The sequence below is a fragment of the Pinus tabuliformis genome, chromosome 2_2 (genome assembly GCF_031772625.1).
Source record: "Pinus tabuliformis cultivar Carrire ecotype Pingquan chromosome 2_2, CPIR1, whole genome shotgun sequence".
Lineage (NCBI taxonomy): Eukaryota > Viridiplantae > Streptophyta > Pinopsida > Pinales > Pinaceae > Pinus > Pinus tabuliformis.
In genome coordinates this window covers 710764342-710790201 of record NC_142300.1, presented here as the reverse complement: position 1 = coordinate 710790201, position 25860 = coordinate 710764342, and the positions used below count along the sequence as shown (strand labels likewise).

Here is a 25860-nt window from a genome sequence, read left to right as displayed (position 1 = left end):
TCTAATTGGTTCTTGAACGAGGCTCAAGGTGGCTATGAATGTGAAAACGTTGCTTGGAGTAAGAGGAATATTAAGAAAATAACAGGTTACAAAAGTTGCAGTTGAAACCAAAACAGGAGTTGACCAAGACAAGAATGCATTGTAGGTTCTTCGAAACTGAACCGCGGAGAGAGATTTGAACTCTACCTTGCGCAGCTTCTCAATATTTTCTTTGAAAGCTTCCTCCCATGCATGCAATTTCAGTACTTTCATACACACCAGAGCTTCTGTGGTAGCCCTTGACCGCTGATCCTGGGCTAACATGAGTTCGGTTTGAAACTTCTGTTGTAACTTCGCCAATGGAGAGTTACAAAGCATGGTAATGATGATAACTGCCAAGGCTGAAAGTGTTGCCCATCCAATTGCATGGACAATGATGCTTAAACCAAATATGAGCTGGAGTATTGTAGTCCAAGTCAGATGAAACGAGAAGGGAAATTCCCCAATACGGTAAGCATCTACTGCCATATAATTCTTGATTTCTCCTGTTGAATGCACCTGTTTAACTTCATTGGACAACTTTAGTTGTTTTTGATAGATTGCTGCAATAATTGAAGAGCGCATTTGCAGACCAATCCGTTTAGTACCAAAATACCATTTCCTTTGAGATATGGACTCTATTGCCTTTGCAATAAAGAGTGTTCCTACCAAAACAAAACCTTCGTATTTGAATGATTGTCTACCTTCTGAAAATCCAATAAAGGCGTTTAGAAGAAGTGGTCCAGAAGACAGAGTAACTATATTGAGAATAGCATAGAACCCAGTCCTTGCCAAGTTTTTCCGGTGACAACTAACCAGAGCCCAGAAAACTGTTTGACTGGCACATGGGTTTTTCCGTTTTTGCCTAACCAGTTCTTCTGTAAATATTGTATAACTATTCTTTGCTTGATCATCTCCACACACACAAGGCAAATCATCTTCTTCTAAAGGCCTCTTTATTCCTTTGGACAAAAGAGAATTCAACCACCAAAATGTCATCCTACAGAAGAATCCAGCGTTGGCAAAAGGAGTCATATTGGAATTTAACTTCAACAGAATCTGATTTTCCTCAGAAAACCTTTGGCTGGAATCAAGAGGCCCTTAATTTCGGTAAATCCTACTTAGAAAAATTTCTGACAGAATACCACCCTCTGAATACTTCAAATCCTCTTTCACAGCAATAATGAGCATCAAACAACATGCTGGCCACGAGAGAAGGGAGAGAATGGTCCCATAGGAACGTTCTCTATCATTGATGAAATTCAGCCCAGCTGAAACAGCGTCCACTGTTCCAAGCAAAAATGACACGATACACCAAACACGCACAAATCTCATCATGGACCGTTTTAACCCTCTTGTGACTGTTAACCCGAGAGTAAACCATGCTAATCCTCGTACTAGAAGTACAAGCCATTCGTGCAAGGGAGTTAAATGAGATCCATTGCCTAATTTTTCTGGTAAAAACCAAATCCTTGTTGGGAATTTTCTGGTAAATTCCAAAACAAAATCACTGAACAGAGAAAATGCTCTGTTTTTGCCACAAGATCACAACTTTGTTTGCTGGAGATGAAGAACAGAGTTTCACACACCAAAAATAAACTTGTATTCATTAATAAAAGACTGCCTGTTACAAACTCTCACAGAGAGATTTACACAAAAACACTTTGATTACACACAAAAAAATTCTGTCCCTGAACAATTTTACACTGCTGTGTAAAAATTTCTTTTAGTTACTGCGATAAAAAAAACTCTTACATATCCATTCTTAACCTTACATTTCAATCAACAAAAATACATATGCACTACTGCATATGTTTCCCTCAAGCTGCTGCGTTTACATTGCATTTCCTTTTTTTAACAAAACTACATTCGCCCTCTGCTCTGTTCTTGTTTCGCACTGCTGTGCCCCTTTTTTTTCTTACATTACAATACGCGTATCAAAAAAACATATTACATTACATATGCAACAATAAAAAAAACTTACATGCCTTTCCTATGCCATACTTCTCGTACATGATAAAAAAACAATAAAATTAAAAACTTACATGCCTTTACTATGCCATACTTCTCGTACATGATAAAAAACAATAAAATTAAAAATTTTACCAATCGAATACCATTCACATTAACTTTCATTTATTTCTTTGCTGACAAAAAACTGGCAGTCAACAAAAAACTTCACGTCAATCGCACGGAGGTCAGCCTGATAACCAAGAACCATGTAGCCTGCTGCCATGACCGTTGATCTGATCGGACGGTTGACTGCAATTCCCCGGAGCCCCCAATCGCACGAACTTTACCGGCCGAGGATTGGTGGTTTTAAAACCGTACCGGGCGAGTAGTAACCGAACCGGGCCAAGCCCACTACCTTTTGTACAGTGATGTGTGGTTTGACGGTAAGTCACATGGGCGAAGCCCGGGTGGACCGAAGTTCAAATCTCATTGAGTACATTAGCCTGCTGTGGTGGCAGCTAGAGGAGCGGATTCCCCTTTCCCGTTGAGTCTGCTCTTGCTAAAATCATAGGAACTTAGCATAACTGATTTGCAGGTGATTGGTTATGCTCTTGGTGTTATAGTGGCAGCAGTGAGGTTTGATCCTGGGTCTCTCCTAGATCTGCTCTTGCTAAAATCATAGGAACTTAGCATAACTGATTTGCAGGTGATTGGTTATGCTCTTGGTGTTATAGTGGCAGCAGTGAGGTTTGATCCTGGGTCTCTCCTAGATTAGGCCAGGCAGTTACCGATTCACCATGTGGTATAAAAAAAAAACCGTACTGTGGACACGCGTCGGCTGGTCGGTGTGATGGAAGCCTCCCCACGAAATACCACAGATCAGCAAAGGCGGTGCCGGGAATGTACTAGCGGTTTTCAAAAACTGCGCTGCCGTTGCTCTCCCTGCACGGCAATTGAAATTATATTTCAACAATCCCCAGTCCCAAATTAATCGCACACAATATAATATTTATCACTGCAACACATTGGCGAAATGGCTTTTGAGGTTTCACTTTGCTCAGTATGCTTCTCCGCCTTGCCCAGTTGATGAGAATAATGGACCAGAATGTCAGCAAGAAGACTAAATATGTGATTGTGGTCAGAGCATGTTCGCTGCACGAGGAAAAAAGGAAGCTGTGTAGTAATTCAGAGCTGAAAGATAAGGGTAAACCGCAGCTCTCTTCACAGTTTTGAGCAGGGGACGATGAATATGGGGGGCCACAAAAATTGCTCCAGAGCTCTGGGTTTGATAAATCAATTCAATGAATGGAAATCAATAAGTAAATATTAGAAGTTCTTAACAAATTTCAACTATCAAAACAATCTTAGAAACATATAGATATCAGATTATAAATATGCAGCCATGCTAGACATTTTAGGTTAAGGTGTTTTGGTAAACTTGAGTTCGTTAAGTTATTGGCCGTTTTCATGCTCCAGATAAATTGATACTCGAGTGGGATCCCAGCAATGATGTTTTTGAACACCACCATTACTCTTTTAGTGATCCTAACATTTTATTGTGAAATCCTTGTGATTTTTACATAATAAAAAACAAACAAAGATAGTTGTTAAATGAAAAATATAATCAAATTAATGAACTTACCTGTAAATATCGCCATCCTTGTTTTCTAAACCAGGTCCTAGTACATATACTTGATGGATTTTGATTTAGAACCGGCTCACCCACGTTCTCACTGTGGCTGCTTAGGAGGTCTGCACTGGTTGCTTACGTATTATTAATTGTTGGGAATTTATGAAAATTCCATAATAGACAAAAAAAAATGCTCTGTTTTTATACTCTGTTTTAACACAGAAAACCCAGAAAATCACTTGCTGGAAACGGTGTTTCAGCAACACAATTTTTTTCAGTTGCTGTAACTGGTGTTGCAGCAACGCTGTTCGTGGTGTTGCAGCAACGTAAATTTTTGACGTCAAGTATTTTTGAGTTACGGTGTAACAGCAACAGGAAAAATTAACTTGTATTCATAAACAGTAAACCAACTGATACAAATTCGCCTTCCTCACATAGAGGGATTTCTACAAGGCTACTTTAAAGACAGTTCAAAAACATAAAAAAACTTCATGCTGTAAACAGAAAATACATTACTGTGTCTGCACTGCTGTACATTACAGAAAACCAAAATACTCTGTCTCCTCTGAAAAATCAACAGGCTGTTTTTCACTGCTGTGTCTGCACTCTGCATTGCTGTGACTGCACTCCTGTGCATTTACAAAACATGTTGCTGTAACACTCTGTTTCAGCTCAGAACGCTGCTGTAACACGCTGCTGTAAAATGCATTGCTGCTCCAAAACACAGCGAACACAAAGATCTGTTGTTCATTACATCTTCCTCTTGCACATACGTGCTGCAGCGTATTGCCCTACAAAACTTCACGCTGTTGCGTGCTCCCCTTTGCTCTCTACTGCTGTCTCAGCGCTCTGTCTCAGTAACTCTGTTTATCACTGCACTGCTGTGCATAAAACAACTTCTTCTAACCTTACGCTGCTGCGCCTCTCTCTTACTTTTCAGTCCCTGCACTGTTGTGCAAGAGGGCTTCATTCATTTGAGCTCGTGCTGCTGCACATTCTTTCAAAAAACACAGAAATTACATTTGAGCGCTGCTGCGCTGTATTGCTGAGAGATTAACACTCCTGCTGCTCTCCTTCTATGCTGCTGCTCATTACATTAAAACAGCACACCAAAAAAAAAAACTACTTAAAATTATTATGAGAAGACTGGAAATTAAGACAAGGTATGGAGCAGCAGACAAATAAATCTAATTCCTGAGATTTTTGGATGTTGCGGTACATTCCCCATGTCCGCAATAAAACCTGGTATTTACTATTTTTACCAACGTTTACCAATCACATTAAACTTCAGTTATTGCATGACTGTTAAATCTGGCTGTCAATGAAGATTCAACTTCACGTCAAATTCATTGCTGCAGGCCCTGTACATTCAATCGGACAGCTGCCCATCCATATCGCACGGCTCTATCTGCTCCAGGGAAAATTGCTTTGGCAAAACTGCTGTCCAGGTGTCTGCTGTTTTAATTTGTGCTGGGAAGCGTACTGGTTTTCTGGAAACAGTACGCAGCAGGGGAAATTAATATTTCAACACTCCCCTTTAATTTCAACTGCTGGGCATTCTGTCGTACCCAAACACTTCCTCACATAGAGGAATTCACCAACTGCTTCTGATGCAGTTCCAAAACCAATTAAAATTGTCTTCCTCTTAATAGAGGGATTTACCTGAGACTGTGCTTAAGAGCACCTTCCTCATGACAGAGGGATTCACCATAACAATGTGCTGAAGAGCACCTTCCTCTTGACAGAGGGATTCAAAGGTGACTATGCTGAAAAGCATCATCCTCTTGATAGAGGGATTTACCATGTGTATGCTAAAAGGCATCTTCCTCTTTAACAAAGGGATTTACTAAGAACTTCACTTCCTCTCACGGAGGGATTACTGCCAAACACTGCTTTTAGATGCAGTTTCAAAACAAAACATTCATTGCACTGTTGTGCATACTCATTACATTGTTCTTTTATGCTGCTGCATATTCTCTGCTGCACTGTTGTGCCATCTTCTTTGTTGCATCTACCCCACACTGTTGTGTCTACACTTGCTGTTGTGTTGTTGCACTTCACTTACATTTCTTTGCAAACTCTGCATTGACGTGCATTCTTCAAAGACAGAATACTCTGTCTTTTCTGGAACAATTACTCTGTCCCACCTTACAAATTTACACTGCTGTGTGTAAACATTTCTTACATTCACTGTTGTTGCATATGTTGCATTTCAATTCAATGAACAACACATTCACTATGCTTACATTTACTGCTGTAAAGAAAAAATTTCTTTTACATCTGCTGCTGTCCATTACCTTTCATTTCTTCAACAAAAATTCCATGCCGCTGCATTTTCTTATTTGCATTGTTGTGTAAAAACACATTTCTTCATTCTCTCTTAGTTCTGGTTTCATTTTCTTCGCACTACTATGCTTCTCCTTCTTGCCATCACGTTGTTGCCTTTTCTTATGCACTGCTATCCATACCCATAACCATAGACTCTGTCATCCCTGGGTTTTTATTTGCTGTTGCGTTGCCTCTGCAATTTGCACTGTGGCTGCCTTTTGTTTCATCATACTGCTGTGTGCCCATACACTAACTCTTTACTCTCCATTACTTGCACATAGAGAGAAATCATCCTCACGCTGTTTTGCACTGCATTCTCCACACAACAAAAAAAATTAACACGGGCTGCTGCCTTTTCTTTTTACACCCTTGCTTCACACAATCTTAGTCTTCATTCATTTTTTTTACACAATGCACTGCTGTGCAGTTCCTTTCATTTCTCTGCTGCCACACATTATCATTCACCCATGTGCATTAAAAATCTGTTGTGCCTGTTTTTCTTTATGCATTTCTTTGCATGCTGCATTGCATATGAAGAAAAACATTACATTTTTTTTACTGCTGTGTATTGTACTCACTCTGCTGTGAGTATGTTCTCTCACATTACATAGAAGGAAACTACCTTCCATTGCTATGCATTTCAATGCATGTGCTCCATAACAAAAATTTCCAAACTGTTGTTTTATGTTCTGTCTTCCCACTGCTGTGAGGGTCTTCTTGCTTTGCATACTTTTCTTCTCTGCTTCTATGGCAGATTTAACTTCATATCTTTCCCTTATGAAAAGGTCTTCATCAAAGAGTGACTGTTAAGACAGTTCAACAACAAAAAATTACAAGCTCCCCTTTAGTGTATGCTTTATCTTCTTTCAGCAGAATCTTCTCAAAAGAAACTTAGATCGGCTGGAGAGCTCAAGAGACTTTCTGACTGTATTTCCTTCCTTCTCCATACTTGTGTAACTTTCTTCTTTTGCATGGGTCTAGCTTGCATAGGAGCCCATGTTAAGTTACAATCACGTGCCATATGCCCAATGTTATGACACTTGAAGCATTCAACTTTATTCATGAATAAGAATTCATGATTTCTTCTTGTGAAATTATTTCTTGGAGATTGTCGGGGACCACAACATCTATCTCCATGAAATGCTCTACAGTCTTTTGCCATATGACCAAAGTTTGAACAAGCATAACAATAACCAAAAAATGAACTTTGGTACCTGGGAGATGGAGGTTTCCTTGATGTACTTCTGAAGCCTTGCTGCCTTGAGATCCTTTGATGATAACCATTGCCTTTTGCCTCTTTGACATCAGCTACATTTCTTCTTGGAGCTGGTTTTATGCTTGGAGCAGGATTTCTTCTATTGCAGCCTTCATTTTTCTCCTTGCCTTTGCTGGAACTAGGAGCATCACCATCTCTTTCTGGCTTCTTCACATCTCCTTTGCTTAAGGCATCCTCATACTTGTTTGAGGGTTCACCTACATACCCAAGTCCTGATTTATCATATGGAGATCTGTGATAGCTGAGCATATCATCCAAGGCTTGAGAGCTCTTCATGATCTTGTTCATCCCTTCAACCTTCTTCCTGAGGAGGACAATCTCTTCTTCTAACTTTTCACATTCATTATTTTTCTTTGCTAGCTGTCCCTCAATTTCTTCCTTGCTACGAGTAGCTTCAGCTGCTACTATTTTAAGGGAGATAATATCAGACTTCATTTTGGAGATTTCTGCTTGACTGCTCTCCATTTTCTTTTCAGCTCCTTCTGCCTGCTTCCTGGCTTCTTGTAGTTCAGACTTAAGGGAGGAAACCTCTGCCTTGTACTGTCCAATCTCTTCTACAAGCTTGTTCACTCTTATGTGCCTTTGTTCAAGTTGACTTGTCAAGACATCTCCCTGCTTCTTTGCTTCATTCAGCTGATTTGTCATGGATATGACTTCTTCATGATGTTTCCTCTTGCTTTCATCAAGTTCCTTCTTAAGCTTGGCAAGCTCTTCATCCCTTTCTTTTACTTGAAGTTTAATGAGGTCAACCTTCTCACATTCAGCTTCTATGATGGGTTCATAATTTTCTTCTTCACTGATGGTCATGGTCAGTGCTCCCTTTGCATGAAGGTCATGCAGTCTGTCCCAAATATCCTTTGCTGATGAATATTTTCCTAGATTCTTCTTTACAGAATCAGGCAGTCCATCCAAGATAGTCTTTGCTGCCTTTGCATTATGCTCCTTGGATTCTTTATCCTTCTTGCTATCATCCATCACTGATTCCCAGATTTCACTCCCTTGACACTGTAAGACAGCCCTCATTTTTATTTCCCACATATCAAAATTTCCATCAAACTTTGAAGCCTCAAATAGAATGTTTTCAAGTAGATTGTCTTCTATTTTAATAGAGGAGGGAGACACAACCTTAGGGGATTTGGACACTTTCTTCTTTGATTTTTCCATTCTTAACTATTTTTAAAATCCCTGACTGTGTTTTTAAAATCACTGACTGTTTCTTCAACAACAACACAGAAAATTAATCTGAGAAATACCTGGATCCTTTCTTGGCTGAGTCTTCACTCTGCTGGTGAAGCTGCTACCGCAATAAACCCTTCCTTCAGCTTCTTTGACACTTCAAAGAGCCTGGACTAGCTCTGATACCATGTTGGGAATTTATGAAAATTCCATAATAGACAAAAAAAATGCTCTGTTTTTATACTATGTTTTAACACAGAAAACCCAGAAAATCACTTGCTGGAAACGGTGTTTCAGCAACACAGTTTTTTTAGTTGTTGTAACTGGTGTTGCAACGACGCTGTTCGTGGTGTTGCAGCAACGTAAATTTTTGACGTCAAGTATTTTTGAGTTACGGTGTAACAGCAACAGGAAAAATTAACTTGTATTCATAAACAGTAAACCAACTGATACAAATTCGCCTTCCTCACATAGAGGGATTTCTACAAGGCTACTTTAAAGACAGTTCAAAAACATAAAAAAACTTCATGCTGTAAACAGAAAATACATTACTATGTCTGCACTGCTGTACATTACAGAAAACCAAAATACTCTGTCTCCTCTGAAAAATCAACAGGCTGTTTTTCACTGCTGTGTCTGCACTCCTGTGCATTTACAAAACATGTTGCTGTAACACTTTGTTTCAGCTCAAAACGCTGCTGTAACACGCTGATGTAAAATGCATTGCTGCTCCAAAACACAGCGAACACAAAGATCTGTTGTTCATTACATCTTCCTCTTGCACATACGTGCTGCAGCGTATTGCCCTACAAAACTTCACGCTGTTGCGTGCTCCCCTTTGCTCTCTACTGTTGTCTCAGCGCTCTGTCTCAGTAACTCTGTTTATCACTGCACTGTTGTGCATAAAACAACTTCTTCTAACCTTACGCTGCTGCGCCTCTCTCTTACTTTTCAGTCCCTGCACTGCTGTGCAAGAGGGCTTCATTCATTTGAGCTCGTGCTGCTGCACATTCTTTCAAAAAACACAGAAATTACATTTGAGCGCTGCTGCGCTGTATTGCTGAGAGATTAACACTCCTGCTGCTCTCCTTCTATGCTGCTGCTCATTACATTAAAACAGCACACCAAAAAAAAAAACTACTTAAAATTATTATGAGAAGACTGGAAATTAAGACAAGGTATGGAGCAGCAGACAAATAAATCTAATTCCTGAGAGTTTTGGATGTTGCGGTACATTCCCCATGTCCGCAATAAAACCTGGTATTTACTATTTTTACCAACGTTTACCAATCACATTAAACTTCATTTATTGCATGACTGTTAAATCTGGCTGTCAATGAAGATTCAACTTCACGTCAAATTCATTGCTGCAGGCCCTGTACATTCAATCGGACAGCTGCCCATCCATATCGCATGGCTTTATCTGCTCCAAGGAGAGTTGCTTTGGCAAAACTGCTGTCCAGGTGTCTGCTGTTTTAATTTGTGCTGGGAAGCGTACTGGTTTTCTGGAAACAGTACGCAGCAGGGGAAATTAATATTTCAACATTAATGGGTTTAGCGTATCATATTCTCCTCGGAAGAGCTTGTAAAATAAGTACACCAGTCACTGCAGGAATTGGTAAGCTCTTTCATTTGTTCAGTTCATGAACATCCTACTTCTGCAGTATTCTGTATGCTCCCAGAGTTTCCTAATCGGTTATTGAAGACAATTAGCCCACTGGGAAAAACTCTTATCAGCCAAAAGAATTGAACTTAGCCGAATCAGACTAGAAACCATACTCTTTCACACAGTATTCAAGTCAGCCACAACAGGTCTTTACAGCCTCTATACTGATCACTTTAATGCAGTGATACTATTTTATACAGGAAAAAATGCACTGATCCAATGCAATGTTATGAAGCCTGCCACAGCAGATCCGAATATTCCCATTTAAAACAGTGCTGACCCGGAAGCTTTCGTTGAAATAATCACTCCTATTTTCTTTTAAAGGAAATAAATTATAATAGATATTGAAGGGAACGTGGAGGGCTCTTCCTGGCAGGTGATTGGATAAACGAAAACAGAGTAAAAAATTACTGCCATGAGATGTCATGGGTGATGATTTGTCTTGGAAATACAAAAACAACAAGAATTCACAAGTCAGACAAAAATTGAGATCCTCACCAAAAAAACAGCCAAAACTTGTGATAGTTAGACAATCAATTAAAAAAAAGGCCAAAACTTGTAATAGTTAGACAATCAATTAAAAAAAAAAAGCCAAAACTTGTAATAGTTAGACAATCAATTTAAAGCACTGTTAAATGTTTTATTTATTTCTATTTTAATTCAAATTATTGTGTTAATTCTTTATTTAAAAGTAAACATTACCAACTCAGTTGGATTTCAATCCGAAATGAGCTACACACCATTTTATTATCAACTTGATAAGATTGTCTATCGTTCCATCGTAACTGCCATTGGCATGCTGCAACTCTGCTGCCCAAAACCAGTGCAGATTGTCAATCAACTTTGATTCCATTGTCCATTGTTCTATCATAACTTCCAATTGCTAGTTGCAACTCTATTGCACAAAAGCAATGAAGATTATTCGAGATCCCTAACAAGAAGTTGATGAAGCTGTGAAGATTATGTGAGATCCCTAACAAGAAGTTGATGAAGCTGTGAATGATAATAGTAGTTTGGAAACATTTCTTGATTCGGATCTTTATCTTGATTGCAGATTTAAAAAATATTGTTGAATTAATTAACCAATCCAGGATTCATGATATTCCAAAAACCTACTACCAAAATAGGTTCAGCATCTTGACTGAGAACATAGACATTCCAATTCATTTCTTGCGTACATGGACCCGACCTGTTATATTTCCCATCGCTGCCTTCGCAAGGGACATGCCGCAAATTTAAAAACCCAAAAGCTTTCGATCAAAGACATGCCCAATGAGTGTTCAGTCAAGACCCTTCTAGCACGTCAGAGAAGTGCTCAGCAAAAATTACGCGTCAAAAGCAATTTTAATTTTTCTTCCCTGGGCTACTCGTCCGCCGTACATTTCTGAAAATTACGGGAGATTTATTATTCCTATGTATTATTCCTGTAGCTGAAAGCCACAGGACCTTCAGACTCGTCATCTCCATGAATCCGTAATTTTTAACTTATTTCCGTGGTCAACCAATAAAATATATCAGTTTGCGTGGTCAACCAATAAAATATATCAGTGGGCCGTGCGCGGCTGCACATAAATTTCATGAACATCACATCAAGGCGGTAGATTGTAGATTGATTCGTAGAGGATGGAATTTGATGGAGTTTGAAATTTTACAAAATTGTTGAAGTTTTTTTGAAATTGTAAAAATAAAGCGGTAAGATGTGAAAACCACCACATTTCACTAACGAATATGTTTTCAAATTCAACTCTGAGTCGAGGCAATGGCCTAATTGATAATTAATACGCATCCATATTGCAGCTTCCCGGAAATTCTGCAATCCGGATAAGCTCGATTCATCAATGATAATAATAATAAAACATCACTCTTCTGTCACGGAGGAATTTCACGGCCTGATGTCACCAAATGTCATTGCTGCCGGCCAGAGTGAGTAAACGGTGTGGGGAGCTCATAAATTTATTTTATGAGCATTATAATTTTTGTTTTAACTTCAAACGAATAACTTATATCCCCTGCATTTGTGCTGCATACTGTCGTCCTGAAATTCGCATGAAAATAACAATTTTAGTTTTAACCGCCACAATACATGACCACGTTCCAAATTACTTTGTCAAGTTTTAACCGTGTCGATGTCGATTTTGAAATGCATGTCTAAGGTGGGATGAACATCAACACGTTTGCTCACGTCATTTATTCCTCTTCATCACCACATTTACTGTATCAATGCTGGTTAATGAAACTCCAAATAATTATATTTCATTATTATAAAAATTTAATAATAATAATATAAGCTATAGCCAAGGTAGACATTAAATTGGTGTATGAGCTTTTTTGTTTGTGGGATAAGGAACCCATCTCCCAGCAGCTATTTGACTGCTAGTCTACTCAGGGTACATACATACTCTACACCCTCTGATTTTGAATCTGTAACCTTTTAAGAAGAAATACATGCTCTTAACCTTTAGACCCACTGAAACATATCCACTCAAGATTTATGTTATAAGCACTGAAATAAAAATTAAAATTTACCTGAAAGCTAGCTACCATGTACATATCCATTGAATTTCCTGCTCATGTGCTCTGCCTTGAAGTAAATGGGACCAACTAGTGCCTACAATCAAGAAACATTTAATGCGTAAGATATAGTTAAAAGATGCCTAATGTGTGTCTGAATATAATCTTCTCCAAGATGGGCAACAAGATTCAGGCTCGTGGGGGTAAATCTGACAAGAACATTGAGACATAATTAATTGCCCCTATTCCATCAAGAAGTCAACAAGTCAACCGGTCGAATCCAATATTGTATAACGGTTGGAGTGGCAGATGGGTTTTTTTGTTTTTGCCTTGCCAGTTCTTCTATAAATATTGTATAACTATTCTGTGCTTGATCACCTCCATACACACAAGGCAAATCATCTTATTCTAGAGGCCTCTTTATTCCTGGGGACAAAAGAGAATTCAATCACCAAAATGTCATCCTGCTGAAGAATCCAGCCTTGGCAAAAGGAGTCACATTGGAATTTCACTTCAACAGCATCTGATTTTCCTCAGAAAACCTTTGGCTGGAATAGAGAGGCCCATAATTTTGGTAAATCCTACTTAGAAAAATTTCTGACAGAATACCACCCTCTGAATACTTCAAATCCTCTTTCACAACACCAATGAACATCAAACAACATGTTGGCCACGAAAGAAGGGAGAGAATGGTCCCATAAGAAAGTTCTCTATTATTGATGAAATTCAGCCCAGCTGAAACACTGTTGGAATGTTAATTCCAAATGCTGACTACAGGCGGACGTGGGCAGCCGACTCAGCCAGCACGCTGCGCCCAAAACCGCCAGATCAAAACCACAAACCCGCTGAGGCATATCGCACCGCTTTTGCATAAAGGTGGTTTCCGTATTGTTGGGCTCCGATAAACTATGGAGGCGACGCGTGTCACCCGCATGACATAAGCCAACGTCAAATATCGCGAGTTATCGTTGGTGCATCTTACCTGGTCCGATATCAATCACCGCCGTCCGATCTCCTCGCGCGTCCTCTGCCGTCGATCTTTGAAGCTGCATACGGGCCTGCAACGAATTAATTTTTCGTGGAGTGGAAGTCTTTTTGTGTTGACCGCCGGATGGATGAACTTATGGTTTTTAATGTTGTTCGTATTGTTTGGTGGAGGCCCGTTTTAAATGGTTATGGGCACATTATCATATATATTTTTTTATATATACGTAGTTTTGGTGAAGACCCATTAATATGGGTATGGGCGTATAGTTTTATGTATTTTATATGTTTTATATATATTATGTAAGCCCGCAGGTGGTCATTGTAAGGTGCATTTTTATGAGTAATTGTGCCTGCGCACGGTGAGGGGGCGTAATATTTTTGGTATGTATGTTTTATGTAAAACATTATGTTGAGCCCTCACGCATAAGTGTAGTGAAAAGTCAATGCGTGGTAGTTTTTAGAGTTGTGGTGCCTGCGCGTTTTTTTATGGAAATGTTTTGATGTATTGTGCCTGCGCATGTAGAAAGGTTTTAGTGTGTGAGTGTGGTGGCTGCGCTCGGTGCGCATGTAAATTTTTTTTGTTTTAAACGCACAACAGTGCGAGAGCTCATGGAATTGTAATGAACGCACAACAGTGCGGAAATCATTTTAAAACAAAGATGTATTGTATTGCTTGCTCATCGCAAAAGAAAGAGGTAGCTTGAAGCTGTTTTGTAACACCCACAGCAGTGGAAGACCAGAAATGAAGGAGACAGTTTCTCCAGTGAATCCCTCTCTGCGCAGAGGATGAAGTTTGTAATAGTTTTTTTTTTTAAAGCAATAGAGAATGTTTTTATGGCTGTGTAATGGACTGTTATGAGCATATTTTTTTTTAAAGCTTCCCTGTGCAAGGGTCCTGGAAGAAAACAGAGCATTGGCTCTGTGGTGTCTGTGTGTTTGGTTTTTGGTATTTTCCCATGTAAATCCCTCTATTAAGAGGAAGACTATTTTGTTGTGTATGGAACTGCATCAGAAGCAGTTGGTGAATCCCTCTATGTGAGGAAGATGTCTTTGTAACAGCAGTGTTGGGGAATCCCTCCATGTGAGGAAGTGCTTGGGTATAACTGAATGCCCAGCAGTTGAAATTAAAGGGGAGTGTTGGAATGTTAATTCCAACTGCTGACTACAGGCGGACGTGGGCAGCCGACTCAGCCAGCACGCTACGCCCAAAACCGCCAGATCAAAACCACAAAACCACTGAGGCATATCGCACCGCTTTTGCATAAAGGTGGTTTCCGTATTGTTGGGCTCCGATAAACTATGGAGGCGACGCGTGTCACCCGCATGACATAAGCCAACGTCAAATATCGCGAGTTATCGTTGGTGCATCTTACCTGGTCCGATATCAATCACCGCCGTCCGATCTCCTCGCGCGTCCTCTGCCGTCGATCTCTGAAGCTGCATACGGGCCTGCAGCGAATTAATTTTGCGTGGAGTGGAAGTCTTTTTGTGTTGACCGCCGGATGGATGAACTTATGGTTTTTAATGTTGTTCGTATTGTTTGGTGGAGGCCCGTTTTAAATGGTTATGGGCACATTATCATATATATTTTTTATATATACGTAGTTTTGGTGAAGACCCATTAATATGGGTATGGGCGTATAGTTTTATATATTTTTATATGTTTTATATATATTATGTAAGCCCGCAGGTGGTCATTGTAAGGTGCATTTTTATGAGTAATTGTGCCTGCGCACGGTGAGGGGGCGTAATATTTTTGGTATGTATGTTTTATGTAAAACATTATGTTGAGCCCTCACGCATAAGTGTAGTGAAAAGTCAATGCGTGGTAGTTTTTAGAGTTGTGGTGCCTGCGCGTTTTTTTATGGAAATGTTTTGATGTATTGTGCCTGCGCATGTAGAAAGGTTTTAGTGTGTGAGTGTGGTGGCTGCGCTCGGTGCGCATGTAAATTTTTTTTTGTTTTAAACGCACAGCAGTGCGAGAGCTCATGGAATTGTAATGAACGCACAGCAGTGCGGAAATCATTTTAAAACAAAGATGTATTGTATTGCTTGCTCATCGCAAAAGCAAGAGGTAGCTTGAAGCTGTTTTGTAACACCCACAGCAGTGGAAGACCAGAAATGAAGGAGACAGTTTCTCCAGTGAATCCCTCTCTGCGCAGAGGATGAAGTTTGTAATAGTTTTTTTTTTAAAAGCAATAGAGAATGTTTTTATGGCTGTGTAATGGACTGTTATGAGCATATTTGTTTTTAAAGCTTCCATGTGCAAGGGTCCTGGAAGAAAACAGAACATTGGCTCTGTGGTGTCTGTGTGTTTGGTTTTTGGTATTTTCCCATGTAAAATACCCAACAAACACCGTCCACTGTTCCAAGCAAAAATAACACGATCCACCAAACACGCACAAATCTCGTCATGGACCGTTTTAACCCTCTTGTGACTGTCAATTCGAGAGTAAACCATGCTAATCCTTGTACTAAAAGTACAAGCCATTCATGCAAGGGAGTTAAATGAGATCCATTGCCTAATTTCTCTTGTAAAAACCAAATCCTACAGTCCCAAATTAATCGCACCCAATATAATATTTATCACTGCAACACATTCGCGAAATGGCTTTTGAGGTCTCACTTTTCTCAGTAAGCTTCTCCGCCTTGCCCCGTTGATGAGAATAATGGACCAGAATGTCAGCAAGAAGACAAAATATATTATTGTGATCAGAGCACGTTCGCTGCATGACGAAAAAAGGAAGGTGTGTAGTAATTCAGAGCAGAAAGATAGGGGTAAACCGCAGCTCTCTTCACAGTTTTGGGCAAGGTGCGACGAATTTGGGGGGCCACAAAAATTGCTCCAGAGCTCTGGGTTTGATAAATCAATTCAATGAATGGCAATTAATAAGCAAATATTAGAATTTCTTAACAAATTTCAACTATCAAAACAATCTTAGAAACATATTTCAACTATCAAAACAATCTTAGAAACATATAGATATTAGACTATAAATATGCTATAATAGGAGAGCCATGCCAGCCATTTTAGGTTAGTGTGTTTATAGTAAGCTTGACTTGGTCAAGTTACTAGCAGCTTTCATGCTCCAAGTTTGTGAGAAACCATGTTTTTGCTCATGGTATTTATATGAAATATAACTTTTTCAAGATGGAAAGGCTCTGGGTAAATTGGTCCTCGTGACCAGTGGGATCCCAGCAATGATGTCTTTAGACACCACTGCTGTTCTTGGCATTTAGTCATCCCGATTCCTAACAACTGGTAGCAAGAAAGGCCAGGTCCAGATATGGATAAACAAAGCTAGAGATGTAGCAAGAAGGTGGTAGTGTGGATGAGAAAATGAAGGTTGAGTCAATGGATTGAAGTTAGTGAAGGAGCAAGTGTGATGAGAACCGCAGTGGTGTGATAACACCAATGGTGTGTGAACACCCTAAGGGGTTTTGTTCCAAGGTAAGTGTATTTCCGCATGAAGTTGTAAGACGTGTTGTTCATGCATACATGTTGGGCAAGAGCATGGATTTTTGTAATTTGAAAGGCCTTAAGATTTTGACCAGGCATAAATGTAGTGCCATGGCACATGGAGTCATCAAGTTGTGGAATGTACCACTTAAATAGGTACCAAGTGGCAAGTGTACTAGTATCCTAGCTTGAGGGGGGAATGAGAGATCTTAGGTGAGATGGTTGATGAATGATTGGGACCAAGTTAATCTCCCCGAGTCAAGTTTAAGGGGGGGATTGTTAGGGTTGTTCTGTTAAACTTGACTGTGTCAAATTACCAATGGTTTTTAGGCTCGAGGTTTGTGAGAACTCTTGGTTTTGTTCATGGTATTCATATGAAATCTAGTCTTTTAAAGGTGGAAAGACTCCAAGTAAATTGATCCTCATGACCAGTGGGATCTTAGCTATGGTATCTTTACAGACTACCACTGCTCTCAGTGTTTAGTGATCCTAACAACTCATATTATAGCGAGAAAGTCCAAGTCAAGATATGGACCAACAAAGCTAGAGATGTAGCAAAAAAGTGGTAGTATGGAAGAGAAAACAAAGATTGAGTCAATAGATTGAAGTTTAGTGAAGGAACCAATGTGATGAGAACCGCAGTGGTGTGATAACATGAGTAGCAAAAAAGTGGTAGTATGGAAGAGAAAACAAAGATTGAGTCAATAGATTGAAGTTTAGTGAAGGAACCAATGTGATGAGAACCGTAGTGGTGTGATAACATGAGTGGTGTGTGAACACCCTAAGGGTTTTGGTCGAAGGCAAGTGTATTTCCCCAAGCAGTTGTAAGACTTGTTGTTCAAGCATACATGTTGCGTAGGAGCACAGAGTGTTGTAAGGCCTTAATATTTTGATGAGGTATAAATGTCATGCCATGGCACATGGAGTCATCATGTTGTGGAATGGATGGATTAGATAGGTACTTACTCACAAGTGTACTAGTATCCTTGCTTGAGGGTGGAATGTGAGATCTCAGGTGAGATCGTTGATAAATGATTGGGGCCACGTTAATCTCTGTGAGTCAAGTTTAAGGTGGATTGTTAGGGTTGTTTTTCTAAACTTGACTCTGACAAGTTACCATTGGGTTTTAGGCTCCAAGTTAGTAGAACCCATGGTTTTTCTCATAATATTCATACGAACTACAACATTTTAAAAAGGGAAAGACTCCATGTAAATTGATTCTCGTGCTTAGTGGGATCTCCAAGATATTAAACACCACCACGACTCTCATGTTGAGTGATCGTAACATTTTATTATAAAATCCTTGTGATTTTTGCACAAAAAAAAAAAGATAGCTGTTAAATGAAAAATATAATCAAATTAATGAACTTACCTGTAAATATGGCCATCCTTGTTTTCTAAACCAGGTCCTCGTACACATACATGAGGGATTTCAATTTAGAACCGGCTCAGTCACGTTCTCACTGTTGCTGCTTGGGAGGTCTGCACTGGCTTCTTACATATTATTAATGGGTTTAGCGTATTAGATTCTTCTCGGAAGAGCTCGTAAAATAAGTACACCACTCACTGCAGGAATTGGTAAGCTCTTTCATTTGTTCAGTTCATAAACATCCTAATTCTGCAGTAATCTGTATGCTCCCCAAGTTTCCTAATCGGTTATTGAAGACAAATAGCCCATTGGGAAAAACTCTTATCAGCCAAAAGAATTGAACTTAGCCGAATCAGACTAGAAACCATACTCTTTCACACTGTATTCAAGTCAGCCACAACAGGTCTCTCCAGCTTCTATACTGAACACTTTAATGCAGTGATACCATTTTATACAAGAAAAATTGCACAGCAGATCCGAATATTCCAATTTAAAACAATGCTTATCCTGAAGCTTTCGGTGAAATAATCACTCCTAGTCATGGGACCTGATTAAGCTGCCTGGGTCCCAAATTTCTTTTAAAGGAAAGAAATTATCATAGATCTTGAAGGGGCTGTGGAGGGCTCTTCCTGGCTGGTAACTGGATAAACGAAAACAAAGGAGTAAAAAATTACTGCCTCGCAGGATGAGATGTCATGGGTGATGATTTGTCTTGGAAATACAAAAACAACAAGAATTCACAAGTCATAAAAAATTGAGATCATCACCAAAAATAAGGCCAAAACTTGTAGTAAGACAATCAATTAAAAAAAAGCAGTTAGACAATCAATTTGTAACACTATTAAATGTTTTATTTATTTCTATTTTAGTTCAAATTATTGTGTTAATTTATTTATTTAGAATTATCGTGTTAATTTCTTTATTTAAAAGTAAACATTACCAACTCAATTGGATTTCAATCGGAAATGAGCTACACACTATTTAAATATCAACTTGATAAGATTGTCTATCGTTCCATCATAACTGCCATTGGCATGCTACAACTCTGCTACCCAAAACCAGTGCAGCTTATCAATCAACTTTGATTCCATTGCCCATTGTTCTATTATAACTTCCCATTGCTAGTTGCAACTCTATTGGACAAAAGCAATGAAGATTATGCGACATCCATAACAAGAAACTGATGACGCTGTGAATGATAATGGTAGTTTGGAGAGATCTCTTGACTCGGATCTTTATCTTGATTGCGAATTTCAAAAATATTGTGGAAGTAATTGACCTCACAACTGTCCATTGGAACTTTCGATCAAAGACATGCCCAATGAGTATTCAAAATTGAACACGTCACAGCACGTCAAGACCTCTCTAGCACGACGTGAGAGAAGTGATCAGCAAATATTAAGCGTCAAAAGAAATTTTCATTTTCATTTCTACCTGTTTTAAAAAAAAAAAAAAAAAAATTGGTAACATCATCAATTTTCCACCTGCGATGCGATCTTATCGCATATCGCATCCTTACCCACGCTACCTCCAGTTGCAACTCTGATTTGGGCCAATTGCGATCTTGCGACGCGATCCATCGCAGATCGTAGATCGCGATTTTTTCTCCAATGTGCGTTAAACCATCCGCGATGTTGCGATGCGACCTGAGCCATCGTAGATCGCACTTTCACCTGCATATGATCACAGCCGTCCATCCATTTTGATCCAACGACCATTATTTGTTCTGGCTTAGTCACGCCACCGCCATAAGTGTCTTTTCATCCTTTAATTGTTTTTGTGTTCCCGAAGGAGAAAGATAAGAACCAGCGTTGCGCCATTACTTCTCAACAGCCATATTAAAGAGAAGAATGACCGAAAGTGAACATAACCACCCTCGGGTCATCGCAGCATTTATCAGCCATGGTTTTCAACACCACCGACTCGAGAAATACAGCAAAAGATCAGATTTTGTTCATCATGAGCAACAGATAACAGCAGAGATCACATCAGCGAAGTTAACGCGGTTGGTGGATAAGTTATGACCCCTTCCCGCACTGTAAAAAGCAGAAAATTTAATGCACTATAAAAATGCAGAAACAGCAGTGTAAGAAAAAAAGAGTAAGAGAATTTTGTGATTTCTGAAACGCACAGCAGTGCTGAGATAGTGAAATTGGTTTCTGGAACTAAAGCGTTCCTGTTGTAACCCCTCTGAAGAGGAAGACTATTTTGTAACATTTTTTTTTCTGTGATTAATATCCTGTATTGAAACAGAGCATTGTTCTCTGTGCAATTTCTTTTATGTTTGAAATTGCAAGAAATTGCCAACATGGTATCAGAGCTAGTCTAGGCACTCAGTGAGTCGAAAACAAAGTTTGTTTTTCACTGTAGGAGTTGTAAGAAGCTTATTGAGCAGATTTTCTCCAGCAGAAAAAGTTTTTTGCTTGTTTTTAGTTATACAGTCAGTATCTCTTCTTTACTTATATAGGTTAAGATGGCAGATGCTGGAACTGGTTTGACAAATTCCCAACTGCCTTAGTTTAATGGGAAAAATCACATTTATTGGTCCATAACAATGAAAGCATTGTTTGCTTCTCAAGGAATATGGGAGCTGGTTGAAACTAGCTATACTGAACCTGCAGATGCAACATCATTGGCTGCTTTAATAGTAGCAGAAAGAGACCAGTTGAAGAGCGACAGGAAGAAGGATGCCAAAGCCCTCTTTTTTATCTTCCAATCAGTACATGAAAGTGTTTTTCCACGGATTGCAGCAGCAACAAAATCCAAGGAGGCATGGGATATTCTCAAAACTGCCTATCAAGGCATGGAGAAGGTGAAGATTGCAAAGTTGCAGATGTTGAGGAGAGACTTTGAAACACTCAGCATGAAGGAATCTGATACAATAGATTCATTCTTCACTCAGGTTATTGGGTTGATAACTCAGATAAGATCTCATGGTGAGATTCTTGAAGAAATAAGGATTGTAGAGAAGATCTTGAGAAGTTTACCCTCAAGGTTTGAAGCTATTGTGGTAGCAATAGAAGAAACAAAGGATCTCTCATAGTTCACAGTAGATGAACTGAGTGCTTCTCTTATGTCTCATGAACATATACAGAGTAGAGGAACAGATTCCTCTTTTGAGCAAGCATTCAAGACTCAGATGTCTTTTGGCAAAGGAAAAGGTCGAGGCAGAGAAAATAACAGAGGTTGTGGAAGAAGCCAAAACAAAGGCAGAACTAATCCTGCAAGCACAAGTGGAAGGAGCTGCAATCAGAACCAAGATGAAGGTTCAAACAAACAGCAAGCTCATGGACAAAGGTATGACAAATCCCAAGTCCAATGTCATTATTGTAAGAAATATGGGCACTACGCCAATGAATGTAAGAAAAAACAAAATGACATGAATAGTAGGCAGAATGCTAATTTTGCAAATGAAGAAGATAAGAATCCAAAGATTGTGCTGTTAACATGTAACATTGCACAAGACAAACAAGAAGATTTTTGGTTCTTAGACTCAGGTTGTAGTAATCACATGACTGGAAATATTGCAATGCAAATCTGGATGAAAATGTGAAATATGAGGTAACAACAGGAACTGATAGTAAGATATCTGTCAAGGGTAAGGGCAGAGTCAGTATCCAAGCAAGAAATGGAGAACAGATGAATTTGCCAGAGGTATACTATGTACCTGGTCTGTAATGTAATCTTTTGAGCATTAGACAGCTCATTAACAAAGGTTACAATGTGTTCTTCAAAGATGATGTGTGTACAATCAGAGACATACCTCCAAGTAAGAAGATCATTGCACAGGTGCAGATGACCAGCAATAGAATGTTTCCTCTCAAACTCAGGGCAGATTTGAAGGAAGGAAGAACTATTGCAGCTGTAACACAAGAAGTCTTTCAGGAACAAGTGAAAGATGAGAATTGGTTGTGGCACTTGAGATTTGGACATCTCAATTTCAGAGGCTTGAATCTGTTGCACAGAAAGGGAATGGTAAAGGGATTTCCATTGATTGAGAAACCGGACAGCCTTTGTGAAGGCTGCATCTTGGGCAAGCAACACAAAGAAAGCTTTCAAGCAGGAAAGAGTATAAGGGCAAAAGAACCCTTGGAAATTGTTCACTCTGATGTGTGTGGACCGATGCAAATACCATCATTTGCCGAAAATAAATATGTTTTAACTTTCATTGATGATTACACTAGAAAGACATGGGTGTATATGCTGAAACAGAAGAGTGAAGTGTTTGAAAAATTCTGCGACTTCAGAACTCTTGTTGAGAAGCAGTGTGGGCATTATATCAAAGTGCTCAGAACAGATAGAGGAGGAGAGTACATCTCCAAATACTTTTTGCGTTTTTGCAGAGAGAATGGCATACAAAAGCAGTTCACTGCGAGGTATACACCTCAGCAAAATGGTGTTGCCGAAAGGAAGAATAGGACCATTCTTGACATGGTCAGAAGTATGCTGAACACAAAACACTTGCCTCATGAGCACTGGGCAGAAGCTATCACTTGCGTAGTTTACATCTTGAATAGATTCCCAACTAAAGCTGTCATGAACAAAATACCAGAAAAGGCATGGAGTGGTCAAAAGCAAAATGTCACTCACATGAGAGTATTCGGTTGTGTAGCATATGCACATGTACCAGATCAGCTAAGGAATAAACTTGACAGTAAGGGGGATAAGTGTGTCTTTGTTGGCTATTGTGATGAGTCAAAAGCATACAAACTCTATAATCCATCCACCAAGAAATTGATAGTAAGCAGAGATGTGCAGTTCATTGAAGATGAAGCTTGGGATGGAAGCTTAGAGAAGACAGTGAATGTGAAGACAATTGTTTCTCACGAAGAAGAAGAGGAAGGGACAGCAACAAATAATCCTTCCTTGGTGGCTCCTCCTCCACCACAACAAGTACAACAAACCACACCACAAGCTGGAATTCGAACAGCCTTGAGAAGTCAAGGAAGTGCTTCTCAAAGCACACTACAGGGATCAGAAATACCCTCAAGTTCGGATGGAACTTCAAGCACACCAAGAAGACCAAGATTCAGAAATCTGAATGAGATTTATGAACAAGGAGAGGTAAGTAACAATACCGGTCTGAATTCATTATTCACTTTGTATTTTCATGTTGATGACCCAGTTCATTTTGAAGATGCTGTAAATGAAGATAAATGGATTGAAGCAATGAATGAAGAAATTGGTGCAATTGAGAAGAGTAAAACATGGGAGTTAGTGGACCTCCCTGAAGGCAAAGATGCCATTGGAGTTAAGTGGGTCTATAAGACCAAAAGTAATGCTGAAGGCAAGATTGACAGGCACAAAGCAAGACTTGTTGTGAAAGGCTACAAGCAACAACAAGGCAAAGGCTATGATGAAACCTTTGCACCAGTAGCAAGGATGGAAACAGTCATAACAATGTTTTCTATTGTGGCATAACACAAATGGAAGATTTATCAGATGGATGTTAAATCTGCATTTCTGAATGGAGTGTTAAAAGAAGAGGTTTATGTTGAACAACCTCCAGGCTATGAAGTTGAAGGCCAAGAGCATAAAGTCTGCAAACTGAAGAAGGCTCTTTATGGGCTGAAGCAAGCTCCAAGAGCATGGTACAACAGAATAGATGCTTACCTGATTGAGAATGGGTTTGATAAGTGTGATGGTGAACCCACAATCTACATAAAGGAGAATGACGGTAAGATTCTTATTGTTGTTTTATATGCAGATGATTTGATTTTTACTAGCAATGATGCTTCTCTCATTGCTGATTTTAAAGCAGTCATGAAAAGTGAATTTGAAATGACTGACTTGGGCTTCTTAAGATATTTTCTTGGAATTGAAGTAGACCAAAGTGAAAATAGTGTTTTCATTTCTCAAGTTAAATATGTAGAAGCAGTGTTGAAGAGATTTAACATGCAGAACAGCAAGGCAGCTATGACTCCAACTGTAATGGGGTTGAAATTAATCAAAGAAGACAGCAGCAAGGATTTTGATCCAAAATTGTACAAAATCATAGTTGGAAGCCTTATGTACTTGACTGCAACTAGGCCGGACATTATGCACGCTATGAGTTTAATCTCCAGATTTATGGAAAGACCGAAAGAGACTCATTGGCAGGCAGCCAAGAGGATTCTAAGGTATGTGAATGGAACGAAGGGGTTTGTTATTTTATACTCCTCTTCTGAAAGTTTCATGTTGACAGGTTACACTGACAGTGATTGGGCTGGAAGTGGTTATGATAGGAAAAGCACATCGGGATATGTGTTTCATATGGGATCGGGAGCCATCTCATGGGCTTCCAAGAAGCAACCAGTTGTGTCTTTGTCAACAGCAGAGGCAAAGTATGTGGCAGCAACAGCAGCAGCATGCCAAGCAATGTGGCTGAGAAGAGTTTTCAGATATTTGTGTCATGAACAAGAAAAGGGCACAACCATTTACTGTGACAATAGCTCGGCAATAGCATTGTCTAAAAACTTTGTTTTTCATAAAAGGAAAAAGCACATAGACACCAAATTTCACTTCATACATGAATTGGTTAACAATGGTGAGATTGTTTTGCAGCACTGCAGAACAAAGGAATAGTTAGCTGACATCTTGAAAAAACCATTGGGAAAGAAAAGTTTTGATCACTTCTGGAAATGCCTGGGTATGCAGAAAAACCCAGCAGTTAAAATTAAAGGGGAGTGTTGGAATGTAATTTCAACTACAATAAACAGTTGAACAGCAACAACGTCTGCAAAACAGTCAGTTTTCCACCTGCGATGCGATCTTATCGCATATCGCATCCTTACCCACACTGCCTCCAGTTGCAACTCTGATTTGGGCCGATTGCGATCTTGCGACACGATCCATCATAGATCGCAAATCGTGATTTTTCTCCAGTGCGCGTTAAATCCTCTGCGATGTTGCGATGCGACCTGAGCCATCATAGATCGCACTTTCACCTGCATATGATCACAGTCGTCCATCCATTTTGATCCAACGGCCATTATTTGTTCTGGCTTATTCACGCCACCGCCATAGGTGTCTTTTCGTCCTTTAATTGTTTTTGTGTTCCTGAAGGAGAAAGATAAGAACTAGTGCTGCACCATTACTTCTCAACAAACACATTAAAGAGAAGAATGATGGAAAGTGAAAAGAACCACCCTCGGGTTGTCCCAACATTTATCAGCCATGGTTTTCAACACCATCGACTCGAGAAATACAGCAAAAGATCAGATTTTGTTCATCATGAGCAGCAGATAACAGCAGAGATCCCATCAGAGAAGTTAACACGGTTGGTGGATAAGTTATGACCCCTTCCCGCACTGTAAAAAGCAGAAAATGTAATGCACTATAAAAATGCAGACACATCAGTGTAAGAAAAAAAGAGTGAGAGAGTTTTGTGATTTCTGAAATGCACAATAGTGCTAAGATAGTGAAATTGATTTCTGGAACTGAAGCATCCCTGTTGTAACCCCTCTGAAGAGGAAGACTATTTTGTAGCATTTTTTTTTTTTCTGTG

The 25860-nt window shown here is 39.4% G+C and overlaps 1 protein-coding gene across 1 annotated transcript in view; it reads right to left on the bottom strand.

The window, feature by feature from the left end:
• LOC149194647 (ABC transporter C family member 10-like) overlaps positions 1–25860 on the bottom strand; it is a 106510-nt gene that overhangs the window by 25105 nt on the left and 55545 nt on the right. The gene's annotated exons all lie outside the window — the stretch shown is intronic.